Source organism: Mus musculus, chromosome 6, assembly GCF_000001635.26.
Source record: "Mus musculus strain C57BL/6J chromosome 6, GRCm38.p6 C57BL/6J".
Taxonomy (NCBI): domain Eukaryota; kingdom Metazoa; phylum Chordata; class Mammalia; order Rodentia; family Muridae; genus Mus; species Mus musculus.
The window spans coordinates 122,389,889-122,408,401 of NC_000072.6; the positions used below are offsets into that span (position 1 = coordinate 122,389,889).

Below are 18,513 nucleotides of genomic sequence, written 5' to 3' on the forward strand. Positions count from 1 at the left end.
AAAAAAAGAAAAAGAAAAATCTTGCGCGCGCTCGACTGGCCAGGAAGAACGACGCTGCAACAGGATCCTTCTGCACACGTTTATTGGGAGAGCTTGATTGTAGAGGCGAAAGACCCTGAGCCCAGAACTGGCGCTGCTTACATAGGCCTAGGAGAGGTGTATCTCACATCTGATTGGTTAACTTGTCTTGGCAAAAGAACCTTCACTGCCTATGTATGTGTGGTGGCCAGCAGTAGCCAACTGCCACTCTGCAACTGCCACTCTGCAACTGCCACTCTGCAACGGCTTCCCACAGAAAAAAGAAAGGGTGAGCTCACTCAGCAGTAAGTCTCAGAGGTTGGAAACATTCTAGGCCTAGATAAGACTATACAGAGGCTAGAAGCTTCCAGGACTAGGCCTAAGTTAACACAGTAAGCCTCAGAGACAACAATTACAACAGGAGACTAGAAGATACTATTACAAAATATTTTTTAAGAAATGGGTAGGACTGGTGAGATGGCTCAGTGGTTAAGAGCGCCTACTGCTCTTCTAAAGGTCCTGAGTTCAAATCCCAGCAACCACATGGTGGCTTATAACCATCCTTAACGAAATCTGATGCTCTCTTCTGGAGTGTTTGAAGACAGCTACAGTGTACTTACATATAAAAAAAATAAATAAATAAAAAATATTTTTAAAAATGGGTAAACACATTAAAGCAGACTAGTTACCTGTCCTGTGGTGAGTCCTTGTCCTGTCATAAGTACCAAAAGCTCTCCTTTCACCCTCAGGATATTCCAGGTTGGATGGATTTGTTTGGACATCATTTTTGAGTCTTTGCTCATTTACTTACCACATAGCCTCGGAAGGAAAGGAGAGAGGGAAATAAACGGGAGGAAAGCAGAAGCAAGCACATGGAGCAGGAAACATGGAGGGAGGTCTCCAAGCCTGCCGGCTTCCCAGCCCATCAGCCCTCGCTTCCCCAGCTTGACAGGTCTTTGCACCATCAGCGCACAGGCAGCTGGAGGCCAGATAATCTGGCCATGAGTCTACGGGCACTCACGATCACGTGAGTCTGAACCCGAATGATTAAAGAGATAAAGTTCTGGAAAGTGGAGCATGACAGCACGGGCCTGTAAACACTCCTCAGCAGGCTGGGTCAGGAGCTCGAACCCAAATCCCGGCTGGGTTACAGAGTGCGTTCAAGGCCAGTGGAAGCAGCTTTGTGGAGACTCCATCTCAAAATAAAAAGCAGGCTGGGAGGTGGGAATGGGATGAGAAAGGATAACGGGAGGTGGGAACGATAAAAATGTAGTCATGTATGGAACTGTCCAAGAATAATATAAATTAAAACCAACAAACAAAAAAGTAGAGCGTTTGGTTAGGGGGCTTGAAGCCGTGTGCTCAACTTACATATGAAGGAAGGAAGGAAAGAAGGGAGGTGGGAGGGGGCAGGGGTGGAGAGAGAAGGGTGGTGTGAGCATAGAAGATAGTGCTAGGGAAACTCGGGGCCTGAGACGCCAACATGGCCTCTCCCAGGGAAGTCCCGTATGCTTCCAATTTAGGGACAGCCTTGTGGTGTGGGCCCGAGACTCCAGGGCTGCACAGCTTCTAGTATCCCCATTCTCATCCCGATGCAGTCCTTTAGATAACTGAAGACGGTGGAAGTAAGGATTCCCCACGAATGACTGAGTAAAAGCAGCGTCAGGTCAACCAAGAGTGGGCAGAAAGCAGTCAGCCCAGGCGAAGCCTTTGGAATGGGAGGTTGTAGACTGTCACAGCCTTCCGCTCAGTGATGGCACCGGGAACTGTGGCCTGGATCACCCTGATCCCCAAGAATCTAAGTTAGGTCTGCTGGGTGTGGGGGGAGCAGCAGCGCCTTGGAGAGGACTGATCTGCAAAAGGAAAAGTAGAGGCGTCCGCACCCGAGAAAAGGGGTGTCACGATTATGTGGCTGGTGGGGTGTCACGATTATGTGGCTCTTGGCTTGTCAAAAATGGGAACGTAGTCAGTGTTTTTAAGCATCAGTGTGGACTTAGGGTGAACATGCAGTGTGCGTGCGCTTCGTGGATGTGTAGTTTGTTCTCCGGGGGTGGGGCTGGGGGAGGAGTTCCTGACACTGAGATTTTCCAAAAAAAACGATTCTGACTTTTCTGCAGACTCTATCCCATCGCTTACATGAAACTTACTGGAATCAATTCCCACAGCCAGGTCTCTGGGAAAGACTTGGAGTCCTCTGAGAGCCCTCTGTCTGCGGGCGATGGCGATAGCGATGCCAACCCAGCCTTCGGGGCAATACCGCCATCTGCTGACGAGGCTAAGAAGAAAATACAGGAAAACAAGACTCCCATTATGATCTGGGAGATTGGTAAGAAATTCAGAGCCAACCAGAGAACTCACTCATACAAAGAAAAGGACCGCCACGGAGAGGAGAAGTCAGAAAGGCCACCGGGGAAGTACGGACAAAGAGTTGTGATCAGAGACTGAACAGATACGGGATCCAGGCTTCAAAGGCTCTTCCTGGAGAGATATTCTGGAAATGTCCTGCATCTACGACACAGAACCAATCTGAAGTGGCAGACTCGGTCTGAGAGCAGAGCTGGTTTTCAGGGTCCAGGGTCCCACAGCTTACCTCCCTGAGTGGCAGTGCTGTCGAGTGGAGGGTAGCAACTGCCATCTCCTGGCTTCTTGACTTTGGCATCTAGTAAAGTTTTCAAGTGCATGTCCTGACCATAGAGACCAACAAATGATGCGTCAATGTGCCCAATGAGGTCTAGCTAGCTCAGCCACAAATGTATTAAAAATAAAGATGTTTATGCTTTCTACAAGCGTTAGTCACTGGGTCCTCAGAATTTGACCATTCTTTAAAGTCCTGAACTCACAATCATCTTATCCACCTCTAGCTCTGTCATGACTTCAGGAGGTGTCGAGAGGGGGGTGAAGAGAAGGAGAAGGAAGAGGAGGAGGAGCAGGAGGGGGGAGACCAGGAGGACGATGGGGGTGGTGGAGAAAGAGATTTCAGCATAGATCTAAACACCAAAGATTTTCTAAACGGCAGGTACAGTGTGACAACCGACTTTGATGCTCTCTCCACACTGCGCGCTGAACTTGCTTTGCCTCCAACTCCGGAACACACACGAGATCTTTCTCTTCACCTAACTCCTTCCTCCACCCCCACCCCTTCTTGACAGGGTTTTTCTTTGTAACCCTGGCCGTCCTGAAGCTTCCTTGTTCTGTTGCTCTGTAGAGCAGGGCGGCATCGAACTCAGAGATCCGCTCGCCTCTCTCTGCCTCTCGAATGCTTGGTCCAAAGGCGTGCGCCACCGCTGCTCTGGCCCAACTCATTTTTTTACTCTTCTCTACTCCCCTCTCACCTGATTGCCAGAGCACATCTCCATGAAGAACTGCATTTCGTCAGCTGTGACAGCTCTGCTGGGAAATGGGCTGTGGATGATGAGGGAAGGGGGCGGGGGCGGTCTGGAGGTGAAGGTCAATGAGAGCAGGAGCCTTCCAGGCCGGAAATAGAAGAGAGATGGCGGAAACAAGAGCCACATGTTCACCTACACAAGCCATTCTACACACACCTCTGCTCTGCTCAGTCTGCTGAGGCCTCGGGGTCCACACTGCCTCGAAGTCGCTCCTTATCGTTAGCATTCTCCTCCAGTTGTCTCTGTGCATAGGAACTCTTATCTAGGATTGTAAAGCATCGCTTTCCCTGAGACTACGCATACGCACTCACCTTTCGCTTTAACCCTCAGGTGTTTCTGCCCCTCCATCTGCGAACTTCCTTTCCCTGGTGACTAATGAAGAGACAGAAAACCCCTCAAAGCTCAGAAGTCAGTTTCTTTCCTCTGGGGCCTCCCTAGGGGCTATGTCTGTATCTCACCACGAACAGCAGCTCTACGCACGTTTCCAGAGCCTGTGCATTACCTCACCGAGCAGCTGTGTGCTTATCAGAGGCAGGGGCTGCCCACAGGGCCTGATGACCGCTGTTCTCCAAGTGGAGGCTTGGCTAAGAACCAGAGTAGAGGTTGGGCAGAAACAAAGGACCAGAGAGCATAAAAGCGATCCCCCATGGCAGGTCATTCTCTAGAACTTTCCTAGGATCTCCAAGTTTTATCATTTTACAATTCTCATAGCATAAGTCAGCTAAAATCCATCCTCCCAATTTTTCCTTATGCAGTGGTTCAATGTGATGGAAATGGATCTTAGGCTGTCCAGGGCTGACCAGGCATCTGGTTCTCAGGAGGAGAATGCTACTTCCTACACACGACCTGTGTACTCTCACCGGATCTAGAACCCGGTGGCTTCTATCTCAGCAGGCTGGCAGTCTTGATCCTACCCAGTGCCCACTGCCAGTTCTCAGCTGCCTGCCTGACTCTCAGAGCTCCTCAGGCCCTGTCCCCACCCTCGGTTACCCCTTGGCCTCCCGCTCCCTTCTCAGAACCCTGTCTATATGGTCACTGTGACTTGTTATCTTCTGCACACCTCTCCTCATTCTGCTGGGTCGAGACGTTTGTTTTTAGCTTGCTGGAGACAGAGATAAGACAGAAGCAACTGGAAAGATCCAGAGGAGAGAATGTCATAGACATTGAGAAGATAAGGAAACAGAAAGACTCCTGCTCACCCCTCTGAAGGTTTATTTGAGTCTAGTTCCTTCTGTCACCATGAGTGGCCAATAACTTGTTTGTCTTTACACACTGCTTTCTGTCTACCAATTTGGAGTTGTGCTTCCCTAATGAGGCTGCCAGGGATGCCAGTTTTCAGTTTGCTTTAAGAATATAGTCCAGAAGACGGGTGATAGTGGTTCGTGCCTTTAACTCCCACACTGGGGAGGCAGAGGCAGGTGGAACTCTATGATGTTGATGCTAACTTGGTTTATAGAGCCAATTTCAGGACAGCCAGGGCTACACAGAGAAACCCTGACTCAAACAAACAAGTAAACAAATAAATGTTCCAGGGCTGGAAGGCCCCAGAACTCACAGGAAGGTTGAAGGAGAAAACTAATTCACAGAGTTGTCCTCTGGTCTCTATATACTCACCAGACACACACACACACACACACACACACACACACACACACACACACACACAGAGCGACAGACAGACAGAGAGAGACAGAGAGATTGTATTATGTGTGTAGTGTATACACATGGCAGTGAAGGACTGGGAGTACAGCTCAGTGGCAGAGTGCTTACTGAGATCAGTCCTCAGCACTAGCAACAATCAAATCAAATAAAACACGGAGCGATGGACTACAGAATGAAACTGTTTCTGAGTCCCACAGTCCCCCTCCCTCTCCTCCTCCTCACCGTCCTCCCTTCAGCTCCGGCCAGCAACATTTTCCTGGTTAATTTCTCATTTTGTTTTCCTATACAGCTATCCTGGGTTTCTGTTCAAACTCTGCATTCAGTCCTCACCCCCCATGCCCTGTTTTATTTCAAGATGCTGCAGTACAGTTGCCAGTAGGTATGTGCCAATACTGAACACGTGACAGCATCCAGTCTTCATGGTTCCTGACACACAGTGACTTGTAACTGAGGTATGTGTTAAGGATTAAATGTGTGCTGAGTGGAAAAAAAAACTTAGTAAAAAAAAAAAACCTTTCATTCTTTTGGCTTTTTGAGATTGGATGTGGAGTAACGTCAATCTGACCTTGAATTTGCAATCGATCCTTCTGCCTCTGCCTTCTTAATACTGAAATTACAGGCAAGGACCACAAGCCTAGCTGGGTTTCCTTGTTTGTTGAGATGGGACTTGTGTAGCCCAGGCTATCCTTGAACTTCCTATGTAGCCAAGAATGACCTTTGTCTTATTAAGGGTTTCCATCGCTGTGAAGAGATACCATGACCAAAGCAACTCATACAAAGGGAAGCATTTATCTGGGGCTGGCTTATAGATTCAGAGGCTTAGACCATTATCATCATAGAAAGCACAGCAGGAAGCATGGCAGCATGCAGGTAGACGTGGTGCTGGAGAAGGAGCTGAGAGTTCTACATTTTGATCTGAAGGCAGCCAGGAGAGACTGGCATTCTTAGGCAGCTAGGAGGAGTCTCTCTTCTGCAATGGGTGGAACCTGAGCACAGGAGAAGACCTCCAAAGACATCCTCACAGTGAAACACGTCTGCCAACAAGGCCAAACCTCCTAATAGTACCACTCCCTGTGGGAAAATAACGTATTCAAGTCAATACATCCCACTCCCTGGCCCCCATGGGCTTGTTCAAACCCATGAGTCTATAGGGACCACACCTATTCAAACTACCACAACCCTGAACTTCTGATTTCCTGCTTCTACGTCCTGCGTTTGGGGATTCTAGGTCTATACCACCATACCCAGCTTTCCAATGTTTTAGCCTTTTAACCATGTCTGTAAAATTCTGCACTTACATACATGTCCTGCCCTTCATCTCCACCCAGGCTCTGTCTCTCACCTCTGGCTGACCTCCCTCTCAACATCCTTTCACAAGCCCTCATTTTCCAACTCACATAGTAGGAGAAGATGATTTCTTGGTCAGGGCTTGCATCTTTTGGATCAATGAACTTGTCCACCAGCCCCTCCTGGGTCTGGCCTCACCAGGCTACTTGGCTGCTGGAAGGCTACCAGGAAGCTTCAGGTGGTGCTGTAGGAGGGATGTGTAGATGGGCATTTTGGTAGCAATGAAGGGGCAGAGAGAGAGAGGAGAGAGGAAATACAGAGGGATGGAGGGAGGGGGGAGGGGAGGGAGAGGGGGAGGAGGGGGAGAAGGGAGAGGGAGAGGGAGAGGGAGAGGGAGAGGGAGAAGGGAGAGGGAGAGGGAGAGGGAGAGGGAGAGGGAGAGGGAGAGGGAGAGGGAATGTCTGGATTATATATTGAAGAACTCCTGGAGGAAGGGTAGCCCAGACTCTGGTCTAGAGAGTTCAGGGTAGAGGGCAGGGTATGCCAGCCATACCTTGTAACAGGTAAGGACTGAGGGATGCTGGGAGAACCTAAAGGCCAGATCCACTTTGGTATGTAAAATAACACCTCAGTTGCTTGTCCTGGGTCTGAATCCTAACATTCTGGGTTATATACCAAGTTTTTCAGTTGGAACTTACCCTGAAAGGAAGAGAAGAAAAGAGTAAGGGAGGGGAGGGGAGAGAAGGGGAGGGGGGAGAACAGAACAGAGCAGAGGAGAGGAGGAGAAAGAGAGATGCTCTTAATATGCTATTAATCCTAGAACTCTTCAGTTCTCTCCAATTGTCACTTCCCGAGAATGACAGATGACAACTGGACCTTTCACTAGAGGCCCAGCCATGAACAGGTGAAGAATCCATGAAATGGTGTGTGCAGTAACATTGCCATATGGAAGCCAGGGCTGGGAAGGCTGTATTATAGTTGTCAAGTAATGGGTAGTTGTGAGTGATAGACCAGCATAAGACTGGTGCCTGCTGGGTAGATAAGCATGACCAAGGTTGTATTTTAGGGATAGGAACACTAAGTATAGAGAATGAGGTGGTTGAAAAAATAGTCATTTCTGAATGCAATGATTGACTGAAACCTAGAATAAAGACCTAGTTAAATTAGCTATAAGACGAACTGTATGTGCTTGCTTAAATACTGTGGTGGAATGACTGCCACAGTGGCTCTCCTTCATCCTATTCCTGCACCAATATTTTTCACCAGGTAATTCTATAGCATCCTCTCTGCCTGACTGTGTGCCTGCTACATAACTCTGATGGCTACAGGAAGTTACTTCATGCTGACCTGAGACTCAGGAAAACTCTTGGTGGGTTGGCTCTTGTTCTTGTATGTTATTGCTGCTTTAAGCATACGTGTGGGCTAGCAGGTTGGAATAGGAGAGACAGGTAGAACGCCAGCTTTCAGCTAGCAGCTCACAGACATATACAAAAGTCCACTGATATCGTCTGCCCAGTGACCACTGTGGATGGACGAGCATCAAGTACTTTCCATTCTATGGCAGTGACTGACTGAGTGTTTCATGGCTTTCACTGGACAGCGGTGTCCCACTAATAACTGACATGATCACCCTTCCTCGCTAACTAATCATCTAAAATCCACAGGCCTTGGTGCTTGGATCATGAAACCCCACCCCTCACCCCACGCTCAAAGGCCATACATTGAAGGCTTGGTTTCCAGCCTGGGAGGTGGACTAACCTTTAGGATATAGAACCTGATGACAGGAAGTGAGGTCCTGAGAGGAAGGATATTGACCCCACACACACACACACACACACACACACACACACACACACACACACATGCAGTTTCTGCCCATCGTGAGTACCCTGCCTCCACAGATGCAAGAAGGACCACATTTCCATAGATTAAAAAACGATGAAACTATGAACCAAACTAAATGTTTCCTCTATTAAAGTCGGTTATTTTAGGTGTTTTGTCAGAAAGGTGGAAAACTGACCGATGAGAGCCATTTTTACAAGTAAGAAGGAAAGGAAGGGGGAAGGCTTCAGTCAGAGCCACTGCCCTCCCTGCTCAAGTACAGCATCAGTCAGAAATGAGGATGGACTTATTTTTTGTTTGTTTGTTTGTTTGTTTGTTTCTGTCTTTTGAAACAGGATCTCTCTGTGTAGTTACAGCTGTCCTGGAACTTAATCTATAGAGCCCTGCTGGCCTCAAACTCAGAGATCTGTCTCCACTGGGATTAAAAGTCTGCACTACCACAAGTATAAGAGTAGTGTGTAGTGATTCAGATATGAGGGTTTTCATTCCTAAAAAATAGGAAAACTCTAAGGCAAACCTTCTCTGGGGCCATCCAATAAATGTTTTGGAGTTCCATGCTAAGGGAGAACTATAAAGAAAAATAAAAATATATATATAAAAAAAAAGCCTTTCCCCCAGGGGAGGCTCCTCTCTGGCATGTTCTCCCTACTCCCCTTGGGGTTGGAGTGGGGAGCTTACGTCCAGAGAACTGCCTGTGGAATACCAGGTGAGTGATTCCAAGCAGCACCCCTCCTGTTTGTCCTTTCCTCCACCACCAAAGCCATGATATTAATCCAGTGGGGTCGGAGGTGGACACGGGCCTTAAAATTTCTCCACAGCCCTCAAAGACCTTGAACTTTGGATCCTTCTGCCTCAGCCTCCAGAGCTATTGGGAAGACAGATCTGTGCCACCAGTCCCAAGGTTCCTTTCACTCATTTCCCCAGAGATATCAATGTTGTGCTGCGTTGAGAGTAGAAATTAAATCCACAATCCTGACTAAGTTAATAATGGAGAGTGAGAGCACACCGGCAGTTATAAACTTCCTCTGAGGCTCATGTCTCCAAGCAGCATCAAATCACCCGTGATAACCCCTCCCCTCACACTCCCCTGAGCCCTCTATCGATAAAGCTTTCATCTCCATCAGCGCCAAAGCTCTGGATCTTCTCTGCAACATATTTTTACAAAGAAGAATTCCTCCATGGTCAGTAATTGCTTTAGTTCCAACACTTCTACCTTCAACTTAGGCAACACTAGAGAGAGCAGGAAGAAGCACATGGTCCTGGCATAGCTCGTTAATGGAGAAGTATAGAAACAGTGGTAATTCAAGTTGCTAGTTAATTAATGGAGTGTTGTTTAAACAGTGTTCCTGAAGTTGGACTCAGCACTGATTAAAAACGTGAAGGAACACTCCCCTTCCCTTGATACTTTTGCTGATTTTGTATCAAGACGGTACCTAAGGCTTTGACTTGCTCCTTCCCCACCTACCATATTCCTCCACAATGAAGGTGCCGAAGGCCTTGCCCTCAGCCACTGTCACTGTCAAGATGCCCAGCGTTGCCTCTGGGGCTTGTAGAAATGGTAAGTCTGCAATGCTTGCTGGGGTTTTTCTCCCAGCTACTGTGCAATCCTGTTATTCAGGTGCTGTGTCCAATAAAGAGAAAACACACAATGTAGCCGGCTGTTTGGCTTCCTTCTCTGCATTTCAAAAAGCAGGGAATGAATTCAACCCATTGCTCCTCAGTCTTGGATCCAAGAAAAAGAGGTAGGGTTTGAAGAGATGGCTCTCGGCAGCCAAGATCACCAGTTACTCTCCCAGAGGAGAGGACCTGGATTTAATTCCCAGCACCCACAAGGTGACTCACAGCCATCTTTAACTCCATTCCTGGGGTGATCCAATGTCCACCTCTGTCCTTCAAGGACACTAAAATATTAAGATTATTTATTTTTTAAAAAAGCTCCTTGTGTGAGTCATAATTTTATTATTGTAAATCCAGCCTCATTCAAGAGAAAGCAGGTCTTTGAGTTCTTGCAAGCATTATCACAGGCCTCAGTAAGTAGACAGGCCGGAAGCTCCTACTTTCCAGGAGTGTTTTCCATGTTCATTCCTTCATGAGAAACAAGGCTGAGGGAATTGGTTGTAAACTGCCTAAAACATGGGTAATTCTGTAAAAAATAAATAAATAAATAAGTTGATGCGGTATAGCAGTCTCACACTTTGAGGCATTTCTCAAAGGGATTTGATCTGTTGAGCTACTGAGTTTCTATGACAACAGGCGCTATTTTATCTGACAGAGACAACACGTAAGTGGACAGTGCACAGACATGTTACCAGAACCAGAGGTGAATACGGTCACAGCAGGGCCTGGTGTCCTGCCCAACAGGGGTTTCCATCACAGTGGGCATATGACCGTGGGAAGAGCATGTGTGGGTGAACCTGTGGCTTCCTGGTGCCGGGGTAGAGTCCTGAAATTCTGAGCCATGTTGAATGGTTCCTGCCTTTCCCTGGGCACGAAGCTCTCATCCATCTGCAAGCCCTCAGGGAGAAGAGCAGCTTCCACGTCCCTTCAGCTCCACCGCGGAGTACTGAAAATGGAAGCCAGAGCACAGGTTAGTGTGCTATAAGCACAACAACACAGGGAAATCCTTCCCTCCAGGGAGATCGTCTCTCCCTGGTTGTTATGTGCCTCAAGAAGAGTTAACACTGAGTTCAAAGACTCATCCAGTAGAAAAGAGAGAGTTTTTTTCAGAGGGTTACAAGTCTAAAAAGGTTTGAAGAAATGTGATTCCAGTCCCTGAAGGAAAATGCTAGTGCCCAGGACTCCTACATGTTAGACCTCCCCTTGGGAGCAAATTATCCCTTGACACCTTCTTTTGACACTTGGAAGCCTGTGGCCAGGAGTGATCTTACTTTCACTCATGCTGAAGTAATTTTTTAAAGTTTAAAAGTGGCCCACTAAAAGCTCTTGTACAGTGTTCTCTAAGGTGAAATAAATGAATCCCGACACCATGTGTTTGTAGTTACACTCAGAGAAGTACAGTCACTCAAAAGAGGAAACTAGTTTGCTTCTAACTCCCCAAATGGGGTGAAATCAAGACAGTGCACACCTTTGATTACTGGGAAAGTACCACGTAATTCTAACACAACACGAACACAAATGACACAAGGAAGGGATGGTAGCAAGTCTTCAAGAGCCAAAAAAGGGCCAGCAGGATGAGACTGTAAAGGTGTTTGCCACCACTCCTAGGACATTTGATCCCCAGCACCCACAGGTGCAAGGAGAAATCTGACTCCTGCAGGTTGTCCTCCGACCTCCACGCGTGTGTCGTGCCTTTCACGTGTGCACACCTAAACATGTAATTTAAATAAAAATTGAAGAGCCCAAAACAAAGATCAAAGTGACATAAGTTTCCCACAGACCTGAAGATATTTAGACAACCAGGAGGCAAATACCACTTTTATTACTATGCAAAGCGACAGGGAATAGACAAAGACAACCAGAAAACAAAGTACTTTCTTAATACAGGGGCCAAGGGTCAGGGAAGAGGCCAGTTATCTGGAAGTGTCTGAGAGGAGCTGAATGGAGTGTCATCACTTCATCTTGGCTATATACTTATAGTATATGTGTGTGTGGTACATGTGTGTGTATATGTGTGTATGTGCTTGTATACGTCTTGCACATGTGTATGTGTGGTTGTATGTGTGTGCTTTGTGTGTATATGTTTGTGTGTGTGTGAGTTTATGTGTGTGTATGTATGTGAGTGTGTATATGTGTGAGTGTGCATAGTACGAATGTGTTATGTGTGCATGTGTGTGTGAGTGTGTATAGTGTTTGTGGTGTACATATAGTATGCATATGGCGTGTGTGTGTGTGTGTGTGTGTGTGTGTGTGTGTAGGTCAGAAGACAGCTTTCAGAAGTTGGTTCTCTCCTTTCATCACCTTTGCCCCATGGACTGAAGAACTTGGGTCATCAGGCTTGGCCGCAAGCACCTCTACTCACTGAGCCATCTCACCGGCCCATTTCTGCTGTATTCTACCACTCTGAGAGTAAAATACTGTGTTCTTTATTTATTTGAAGGTGGCATCTCACTCAGCTGTGGCTGGTCTTCAATTCAGTAGATAGCCTTGAACTTATTCTCCTGTTTCATCCCAAGTGTGAAATTACTATGTTATTTAAACTTGTCGTTTCTTCCTTTGGCTTCTTGGTAAAATTCCTTTTGTTAATGTCACTTCTAGACCTATGTAAATGGAATATGGAGGGGAAATCCTTTTAGAAGATAACTCAGGCTTTATAACAAAGTCCACAACCCTTTAAACAATCTGGGCAGAGGAAAGTCTAACCGAGGTAGCTAATGATCAACCTCCAGGGGGCAGTAGAGTCTAAGCACCGACTGAGACTGCCCCTGTAGTTTGGAAATCAAAACCCACCAGCATACCAAACTCTGCTAGAGAGGAGATAGATACAGGTGATAGGAAAGAGAAGCTAAAAGACTCTAACCTGGGAAACAATGTAGTTATGACTGCAAACCAGTAAGGAGTACACAGGGAAAGGAGCCTCTGAAGCCATGGAGACAGAAAACAGAAAAAAATGCCCTTCCTCTATTTAAGGTCCACTCTAACAAACCAGAAGATTACAGGGGGGGGGGGGGGGGCATCCAATAGGTAAGGACCAAAGATGTAAAAACCACAACTTGCCCAGGACAAGTTCAAACCCATTATAAAAAGTTACCATCAGTATGTGGTTCTGGGGGGGAGTGCTTGCCTATCATGGGTCAGCCTTGGTTTCATCTCCAGCAACATGAAAAATATAGGTTTTAGGAAAAGACACAATTTTAAGGATTGAGTTGGAGGAATATTGAAGTACGTTTGCCTAGTTACCACACTTTTAATTTTCCACATTTAATGTTGCCAGAAGAAAGCTGACTTTGTAAATCACATTATTTATTATCTTGTCTCTTAATTTTTGTTTATTTGGGGTTTTTTTGTTGTTTCTTTTTTCTTAATTTCTTTCTTCCTTTCTTTCTTTCTTTCTTTCTTTCTTTCTTTCTTTCTTTCTTTTTTCTTTTCTTTTTTTCGAGACAGGGTTTCTCTGTGTAGCCCTAGCTGTCCTGGAACTCACTTTGTAGACCAGGCTGGCCTCGAACTCAGAAATCCGCCTGTCTCTGCCTCCCAAGTGCTGGGATTAAAGGCATGTGCCACCACCACCCGGCTTGTTCTGTTTTTTTAAGACAGGGTTTCTCTCTGTAGCCCTAGTTGTCCTGGGACTCAATATGAAGACTAGGCTGGCCAAGAACTCAGATATCTGCTTGCCTCTGTCTCCTGAGTTCTGGTACTAAGGCATTTACAACCTTTAATTAAGAGGCATTGCCTCTTAATTTTTATAAGATAGTAGAAGTATATAGTCTTATTTTTCCTTTTAATAAGTAAGCCCTGTTCTCTCTCTCCCAACCACTGAACTGCATGTCTTAATGTCTTAATATTTAAACTGCAAAGCCATTTGGTATCATTCCTGAAGAGATAGTCTTTAGATTATTTTGTTTAGATTTATTTACTTATTATTAACCATTCCATTCGTTTACATCTCAAATGATATCCCCCTTTTTGGTTACCCCATAAATTTCCCATCCCACATCCACTTGCCCCCTCCCTTTTGCCTCTGTGAGGGTGCTCTCCCACCCACCCACCCACCCACCCATCCGACCCCACTGCTTCAGCATCCTCCTACACTGGAGAATCAAACCTCCACAGGACCAAGGGCCTCTCCTCCCATTGATGTCAAACAAAGCCATCCTCTGCTACATATGTATCTGGAGCCGTAGGTCCCGCCTTGTACACTCCTTGGTTGGTGGTCTAGTCCCTGGAAGCACTGGGTGGTTCGGCCAGCCAACATTGTTCTTCCTATGGGGTTGCAACCCCCTCCACTCCTCCAGTCCTTCCCCAGCTTCCACACCAGGGTCCCAGCTCAGTCTCAAGGTTGGCTCCAAGCATCCACATCTGAATTGGCCAGTTGCTGGCAGAACCTCCCAAGGAACAGCCACACCAGGTTCCTGTCAGCAAGTGCCTCTTGGCAACAGCAACAGTGTTGTTTGTTGTCTGTAGACACTGTGGATCCCCAGGTGGAGCAGTCCCCAGATGGCCCTTCCTTCACTCTGCTCCATTTTTTTTTGTCCCTGTTTTCCCTTTGGACAGGAACATTTCTGGTTTAAAAACTTTGAGATGGGTGGGTGGCCCCATCCCTTGACTGGGGGCCGTTCCTATCTACTAGAGGTGGTCTTTGCAGGTTCTATCTCCCCTTTGCTGTGCATTTTGGCTAAAGTCATCCCTGTTGGGTCCTGGGAGCCTCTTGCATCCCTGGTGTATGAGATCCTCCAGTGGCTATCCTCAGTTCCTCATCCTCCACTGCTACATATTTTTATTCCATTTCCTGACCCCCTGTATCTCTCTCCTGTCCCCCTCCCCCAGTACCTGATATGGCCCTTCTTTATTCCCTCCTCCTCCTCTCTCCTTCCCAGGTCCCCCTCTCCCTCCACCTCCCACGATCATCCTGTTCCCCCCTCAATGCAGGACTTAAGCATCCACACCCTGGTCTTCCTTTCTTCTAAGCTCCATATGGTCTGTGGTTTGTATCATGGGCATTATGAGCTTTTGGGCTACTATCCATTTATCAGTGAGTTCATACCACGTGTGTTCTCTTGTGTCTGGGTTACCTCACTCAGAATGATGTTTTCTAGTTCCATCCATTTGCCTGAGAATTTCATAAATTCATTGTTTTTAATTGCTGAGTAGTACTCCATTGTGTAAATGTACCATATTTCTGTATCCATTCCTCTGTTGAGAGACATCTGGGTTCTTTCCAGCTTCTGGCTATTATAAATATGGCTGCTATAAACATAGAGCATGTGTCCTTGTTACATGTTGGAGCATCTTTTGGGTATATGCCAAGTAGTGATATAGCTGGGTCTTCAAGTAAAACTATTTCCAATTGTATATACTAAATGTACAAAGAACTCAAGAAGTAAGACTTCAGAGAACCAAATAACCCCATTTTAAAAATGGGGTACAGAGATAAACAGAAAATTCTCAACTGAGGATTCTTGAATGGCTGAGAAGCACTTAAAGAAATGTTCAACATCCTTAGTCATCAGGGAAATGCAAATTAAAACAACCATGAGATTCCACCTCACACCAATCAGAATGGCTAAGATCAAAAACTCAGGTGACAACAGATGCTGGTGAGGATGTGGAGAAAGAGGAACACCCCTCCATTGCTGGTGGGATTGTAAGCTGGTACAACCACTTTGGAAATCAATCTGGCAGTTCCTCAGAAAATTAGATTTGTTTATGTTATGTGTATGAAATTTTGCCTGCATACATATATATATACATATATATGTATATATATGCACACATCACTCATGAATCACACTCACACAGTGCTTGCTGAGGTCAGAAGTTACAAATGGCTGTGAGCTGCCAAGTGAGTGGTGGGAATTGAACCCTGGTCCTCCAGAACAGCAATATTGCCTCTTCACCACTGAGCCACCTCACAGGCCAATAGGTCTTTTTAAACATAAGCAAATGCAGCCATCTCTTGGGAATGTTATTCTAACTGACTTGTGGATGTAAGGCTGAAACCTGGCTTCCCACCTGTGCCACTGCCCACACAGACGTGGCTCCGTGTTTGTGGTGTGGTGCCTGAGGCACATGTTCTACAGCTCACAACCTGGCAACCCCTTCTCTTCATTCTCAGTCGTTAGAGCACCTTTCACTCTTCTGAGCTGAATTCTTACCTTGCTCTTCACTGGAATCTGGCTGTTGCTCATGGTAAAGATTCTGAAAAACACTAGAAAAGAAGTGGGCATCCTTGGCAATGAGGGTTCCCCTCCCAGAATCTCCCCTCTGCCCGTTTTATTTCCTCACACATATTTCTGAGTCAGGAAAACCCCATTAGGTTGTGGAGAGGGGAGGTTGTTTTATTTTTAGTGTGAGAGAAACGTGAAGCCCACAGTTTCTCAGTTTCTCTCCAGGGCTCCTGAGTGTGAGACCTCAGAGTGGAATGCCTCGCAAGATAAAAATGAACAAAAGAACAGGGTTCTAGCCAAACACTAGACAGTTTCTCAGCCATAAGAACCATTCCCAGGTGATACGTTAGCCTCTGGGAGATACTGTACCTTTGTGTTAGACACCCGAAAGCACCAGCAACTCCACTCACACGCTCGCTAAAGTAAGACTCACAATCAGGCCAGAACACATCATCCCCACACTTGCCTGCTTCTCCCTCCGTATTCTGTAAGCCTGTGCCAATGCGTTCAAGGCTATTCCCCGCTTTCTCTCTTAGATTTAGTGTGTCTAGTTTCATGCTGAGCTCTTTGATCTATTTGGACTTCAGTTTTGTGCAGGGTGATAAATATGGATCTGTTTGCACTCATCTATGTGCAGACATCCAATTAGACCAGCACCTTTCACTGAAGATGCTTTCTTTTTCCCATTGTATGGCTTTGGCTTCTCTGTCAAAAATCAAGTATCTGTGTCTTCTGGGTCTTCAATTCTATTCCATTGATTAACCTGTCTGTTTTTATGCCAATGCCATGGTTTTTGTTTTTTGTTTGTTGTTGTTGTTTATCATTATTGTTCTGTACCACAGCTTGGGATCAGGGATGGTGATAACTCCAGAACTTCTTCTATCCTTCAGGATTGTTTTAGCTATCCTGGGTTTGTTTTTCCATGGGAAGTCAGGAATTGCTCTTTCAAGGTCTGTAAGAATTGTGTTGGAATTTTGATGGGAATTGTATTGAATCTGTAGATTGCTTTTGGTAAAATGGTCATTTTTACTACGTTAATCCTACCTATCCATGAACATGGGTGATCTTTCCATCTTCTGCTATCTTCTTCAGTTTCTTTCTTGAAAGACTTTACGTTCTCGTCATACATGTATTTTACTTGCTTGGTTTAAGTTACTAGAAGATATTTTGTACTAATTGTGGCTATTGTGAAGAGTGTTGTTTTCCTAATTTCTTTCTCAAATCATTTATCGTTTGTATAAAGGAGGGTTACCTATTTTTTTTAAGTTAATTTTGCATTCAGCCCTTTTGCTGAAGGTGTTTATCAGTAGTAGGAGTTCTCTGGTAGAATTTTGGAGATCACTTATGTACACTATCATATCATCTGTGAATAATTACAGACAAATGGATGGAACTAGAATATATCATCTTGAGTGAGGTAATCCAGACCCAGAAAGACATGAATGGTATGTACTCACGTATAAGAGGATATTAGCCATGGATATCCTGTAATCCATGCTATAATCCACAAACCCAAAGAAGCTAAGTAACAAGGAAGACCTAAGGGAAGATGCTTGAATTTTATTCAGAAAGGGAAATAAGATAGATATCGGAAGAGGATGGATAGAGGGAATTGGGTGGGGGTGAGAGGTAGGAGGGGAACAGGGTTGGGGATCAGGTGTGGGGAGAGCTGGGAGAGAGAATGGAAATCAGTGGCAGAAGGGCTTGGGGGAGGGAGGGCATCTCTGGGACAAGTCAGAGACCTGGGATGGGGGAGGCTCCTGGGAGATATGGGGGTGGTCCTAGCTGAGACACTGAGCAGCAGGTGGCCTGAAGTGGCCACCTCATGTAGTCAAACAGGACTTCCAGTGGAGAGAGGAACACCAACACACCCACAAAACCTTTGGTCCAGAATTTGTCCTGCCTACAGGATTTGCAGGGATAAAGATGGAGCAGGGACTGAGGGAACGGCCAACCAGTGAGTAGCCCAACTTGAGTCTCACCCATGGGAGAGAGCCAACTCTTCACACTATTAATGATACTCTGCCATGCTTACAGACAGGAGCCTAGCATCACTGTCTTCTGAGAGGCTTCATCCAGGAGCTGATAGAAATCAATGCAGAGACCCATAGCCAAACAACAGACAGGAGTTCAGAGAGTCTTGTGAAAGATTACGAGGAAGAATTAAGGTAGCTAGAAGTTGACACCACAAGAAGGCAAGGCCTACAGAATAAACTAACCTGGGCCCATGGGAGCTCACAAAGACTCAATCACCAACCAAAGAACACACATGGGCTGGACCAAGGCTTCCTCTACATATGTAGCAGACACACAGTTTGCTCTTCCTAACAATGGGAGTGGGAGGAGGGTTGTCCTGCCTTTGGATTCCTTTCCCCTATCTTGACTGACTTCTCTGGTCTCAGTGGGAAAGGATGTGTTTAGTCCTGCCAAGACTTGATATGCCAGGGTGGATTGGTTCCACGGGGGAGCCCCTCTTCTCTGAGAAGAGGAGGGTAGGTGAAAGAGGGAATGTGAGGGTAGAACTGGGAGAAGAGGAG

The 18,513-nt window shown here is 46.2% G+C and overlaps 1 long non-coding RNA gene across 1 annotated transcript, besides 1 other annotated feature; it reads left to right on the forward strand.

The window, feature by feature from the left end:
- The first annotated feature begins 1,490 nt into the window (after positions 1-1,490).
- Positions 1,491-2,799, forward strand: 1700063H04Rik (RIKEN cDNA 1700063H04 gene). Its single transcript, NR_152109.1, has 2 exons — positions 1,491-1,643; positions 2,136-2,799. It is a non-coding gene; the product is annotated as an RIKEN cDNA 1700063H04 gene (long non-coding RNA).
- Positions 2,717-6,435: an enhancer, noted in NCBI's record as "VISTA enhancer mm94". NCBI's record gives its function as "enhancer in: limb[3/5] | other[3/5]" and the evidence as "EXISTENCE:transgenic organism evidence [ECO:0001131][PMID:17130149]".